Source organism: Gadus morhua, chromosome 11, assembly GCF_902167405.1.
Source record: "Gadus morhua chromosome 11, gadMor3.0, whole genome shotgun sequence".
Lineage (NCBI taxonomy): Eukaryota > Metazoa > Chordata > Actinopteri > Gadiformes > Gadidae > Gadus > Gadus morhua.
In genome coordinates this window covers 16,475,128-16,480,127 of record NC_044058.1, presented here as the reverse complement: position 1 = coordinate 16,480,127, position 5,000 = coordinate 16,475,128, and positions in this window count along the sequence as shown.

The following is a 5,000-nucleotide window of genomic DNA, read 5'->3' as shown; positions in this document are numbered from 1 at the left end:
TTGTCTTTTATCATGATGAAGCAGTTCATACCCGGCGAAGGGGAAAAAGAGAAATGCAAGCAGTGGCTTCATTCATCGCCTGTCCTGTTTCATTCACACGCCTGTGATTCTCTATCATGGTCCTCTCGGCAGCCGTCAAGAAGAGGGGGGGACCGGCATTGAAACAAATCTCTCATATTCAGCTTTTTGATTTCATTCTTTCTCTCCCGTCGTCTCTCCTATTAGCTTATTCATTCTTCACACGTGACTGCCAGTCTGTTAAGGTCATATTAAACCAAAGCAATCCCCTTTAAATGGTTATCTACGACGTGCATTAAAAAGCTCTTTGCTGCCCTTTAAATATTGTGATTGGGTTATAGAGGAGGGTCGCTGTTTCGGAGCGCTGATCGCTCTCCCAGGAGCCTGCTTGAGAATATAAATTGAGTAATATTATAGAGGCGGGCACTCCACAAGGACTGGGTAATGAATAGGATTCATGATCTGAGCAGGAACAGGAGGTCATGCAATGAAGTGAAATACTCAAATAAGTCCAATCCAAACCCCTACAGATGATGATACATTAACTGAGACCCTCGTAGTCCTGCTCCCGTCCGCTCTGTGTTATGCCTATATGCGCCTACATATTTACTTTTTAAAGCATTAGCGGCTGCGTTAAACAAAGTAGAGAGGGAAGGGGGAGAAAGAGGGTCTGGGATAATATAATTATTTAGACTCGAGTTGAATGACAACTGTGATGGAGGGTTATTCCGGAGGAGATCTAAATCTTGTAATCTTCTTCAAAGAAATTAAGAAAGGGAAAGAAGAGAAAGGAAGGGATTTGTATTATCCGCGTGTACAATTTTGTGACCTTGTTGATCGCAAAATTAATCATAAGAAATGCACCAGGAGATAAAAGATTATGTCTACCCTGGGTCTAAATACGAGATATTAAGATTTCAGATGTAATCCTTGCCCGATTATAATTCTCTCTTTCCCCTTGCAAGGAATTACGTGCATTCATCTTCTCTAATATGTAAGCTGTGTTTATGCTGGATACATAATATTGCTTGTGATCCTCTCTGAAGCAGGCAAATCTGATGGTGTGTTATATTGGGCCTTATGAACTTCTGTTTCTCTCCTCATCTCTGTCTCCTATGTCTTACCTGGGAGCAAGACTGATTGCATGTTACTTAACTGTGTCCAAGAACATTTGCTTGACATCACAGAGTTGTTTCACCATCATATGAGGCATGACGATAAGGCATTACTTCATCTCTATATCACTTCTATTTCACACATTTCTTGGATGGTATTGTTTTGCATATGCATGTAAATACTTTGTAGTTCTCCATTCAAGTTAATTTCCAAAGGTGCCTTAAAAATAGTAACAATCATTGCCCATGTAAGAATTTATATAATGTTTTTGCCTGAAATGGCAAGTCAGTTTCTCTCTCTCACGCACTCTCTCTCTTTCTCTTTCACTCTCTCTTTCTCTGTCTCTCTGTCAGCGAATCTTGATGGAGTGTATAGGGAATGGAATGAGCCGGGCTGCTTGCAATCAGGCACACAGAAAATGGTTAATTCCACTTTTGATGACACCAGGCTGGGCAAGCACAACAGTTTTCAAGTGCTGACACTAACCTGTAATGACTGAGTGAATGGATGGAGAATATAGAGGGAGAGAGACAATATATAGGGAGAGGGAGGGTGAGAGAGAAAGCGGGAGAGAGAGAGAGAGAGAGAGAGAGAGAGAGAGAGAGAGAGAGAGAGAGAGAGAGAGAGAGAGAGAGAGAGAGAGAGAGGAAAACAGACACATCTGCTTTCTGGACTACACTTCTTTTTTTTTCTTGCATTTCGCTTTTCAGCATCTACAGTCCCGGGCCAAAATACCATTAATACTAGTGTCAGAGAAGAGAGTGGACATAGCCTTGCAGCCGACGGCTTTGAGTGCCTTGAGAAGAAGATACTCTGGAAGCCTCTTGGGGGAGGGAGGGGGGAGGAAGGGAGGGCAGGGTGGAGAGATGCTGTCCAAAGAAACCAGCCCCATTCTCTGGTCCCTTTTGTGGCAGTGGTGCTCGGCCCCTACTCTTCATCCTCCTCATCTTCCTCCTCCTCAACCTCCTCCTCCTCTTCCTTTTTTTTTTTCTTTTATATTGTGCGAAGATTAAATTGCACATGATCTCTGGTGTCTCCGGCCGCTTGCCTGTCGCAGGTCCTTGACCTCCGGGGTGGCTCAGATAATAGATACATCGCGTGTTGGTGTCTGGCGCCCAACCGCTTGTCCGCCACAGTCCAGTTCCCCCGCCATTGTGGCGTGGTCCGAGGTAATTAAGTAAAATGGCGGATAAGGCCTCGGCGCGTCCATTTCAATATTTATTACATCCTCTTTGTGAAAAGAGCTGTTTAGTCCCGCTGTATCTGAAATGATCTCCCAGGCAATTACAAGTGCATTTAGAATACACATTAGGGGGCAATCCTCACCACCCCTTACAACGCAGCCCCCGTGATCCGACGCACACAGATAACCGATGGAAGTAATAAGTGGTGATCCCCATTTGCTTGTGAAACACAATTTGTATGCATTCAGGAGGGGTGTATGGTATGATAGAATTATCTGTTGAGTAAAAAAAATTAACGAAGAGCACTTGCGTCTTGCGATTACCCCTTGTAAAACATACAATTATGCTGATTTTCACCTGGTTAAAGTCCTTTATATTTGTAGGAAGTCAAAGTGAGAGTAAAAGATGAAGTCACAGCACACACTGGGTGTTCATGTGAGCCAAAGCAATAGAGAAGGCAAAAGTATCAAGCTCTCCGTGGTGTCTGTCTGTAATAGACCAGTAAACGCCTGGACCCAGTTTCCCCTCAGCTTGGGGTCTGTTACCAAAAAAAAAAAGTATTCTGTGTGCCAATTTCTCAGAGCCAGTCTCTGTCTACTTTCTCTGTCTCTGTCTCTCTCTCTCTCTATCTATCTCTTGTTTTTTCTCCTTCTCTTTCTCTCTCTCACTGTTTCTTCTCTCTCATACACACTGTCTCTAACTCCCCCATCACCTCTCTCTCTCTCTCTCTCTCTCTCTCTCTCTCTCTCTCTCTCTCTCTCTCTCTCTCTCTCTCTCTCTCTCTCTCTCTCTCTCTCTCTCTCTCTCTTTCTCTCTCTCTATCTCCCTCTCTCCATGTCTCTGTCTATGTCTCTCTCCCTCTTAATTGACTTCCTAGTTTGATAACACATGCCTGTCTGATCGGAGCCGGGCTGTCTAAAAGATGCTGGGAGGAACGTGCCTCCTCGATAGCAGATCAATTAGTCTATTAAGATAAATCAGGAGACATGGAGCTCCTATAGCCTACACTTCACAACACGCTATTGGACTCCCCTATACATTTTAAAGCCAACATGTTGGTCTACAATAGTACAGTCTCCACCAGAGCTCATCTCCTCAGACAGATGGCCTGCCTTTTATGATATGTGACTCCACATGAGCATTGTTCTTCAGGTCAGCAATGACAGATGGCCTGGATATTGATTCTATGGAGATAGCGCCACGTATGACTTAGAACTCAGAACCTTTGGTAAAACAGACGAGTTACTTTTTATCTCGTGGACACCGGATCAGTCAGGCAACCCGATATATATTTCATGTAGAAACGATCACAATCTTATCTTTCTTCTTATTCTCTTTCTGTTTCTTATTCTGATCCTCATTCTTATGTCTATCAATTAAATAAATATGAAATAGAAATGAATTATTTATTTTAAATTTCTTATGTTTTATTCCTCAGTGAAAATTTAAAAACTCGAACTTTATCGAAACAAGTGCAGGACAACAAAGTGAGCTCGCTGACACCCGAGGCAGCGTCCGCTTCCTGCCCGTCCTCAGTGCCCATGAGAAGAGCAGCAGCACAACAACAAGAAGACACAAAGACCGTCAGGCCAGATAACAGGTCAATAGAGCCCCCATCATCCCCTCCAAGATCCGATTTCACCCCGTCTTCCTTCCCTCCCCCCCAGCACTTTTAAAGTACATCCAGCAATTGCGTCGCTTTCCGTAAGCAACTTTTATGGAGGCCTCGCAGAAAAACGCCAGCAAGCCCTGGGGGTCAGGGGCCAATGTGTTGATGGATTATGGGGTCTGCGCTGTGGCCCCTCTGCTGCTGACAGGGTTTATTGGTCAGCCAGGATGAGCTTGTAGCCCTTTATATAATTATTGTATTAAGGCCAGAGCACAACCCCTGCCTCTCTGGTACTTGTCCCCTGGATCAATGTGGAGATAATTTCAGAAATGAATAGTTAGCATCGATTGAGCCGCTTAGTGACGGCTTATCAGCCTCTCGGACAGGTCGCTGTAGATTATTGTGTCGTTGTCATTTATGGCCACTATTATAGTATTTCAATTTTTTTTCTTTTTTCAAAACGGCCAAGTTCAAACAAAGACAATTCAATTTGCAATGGATTTCATTCCATCCGATTCTTCCTTTTCCACCTTCCCCTCCCATGGCCTTCTGTTCTCCACTCTCTGCGACACAATAAGCAATAAATCACAATCATTTGTGTGTTTATCTTCCTCTTGCCTGATGCCTGATGCACAGGTGGTGGGTCTGGTCTCAGAGGGCCGAGCAGGGGAGGGAGCAAGAGAGGGGGGGGGGGGGGGGGGGGGGGATGAGGAGGGAGAGATCAAGCATCAGCACTTGAACTCTCGAGTGAGGAATTGAACGCGCTCCGGTTCAGACAAACCGGCTGACCTTCAGGATTCCCATTCTAGCCATTGTTTTTGTTATTGTTTATTTGTTGTCATGGTGTTTTCTATGGGTGGGCCTCAGTCTTTGTAAGAGCTGTAGTGGTCAACCGTATTTTTCAAATAAAACTTTGTTTGAGAAGACAAAAAACCAACTTGTTTCACACCTTAGAATCCACACGCGCAATGTTTATTGTTGCTTTTGTATTCCACAAGTATTTTCTTTGTCCTGGGAAAGTAAACCTCCCGCAGCACTTCAGCCACCAGGATCCCCAAACCCCCTAGCCCAGC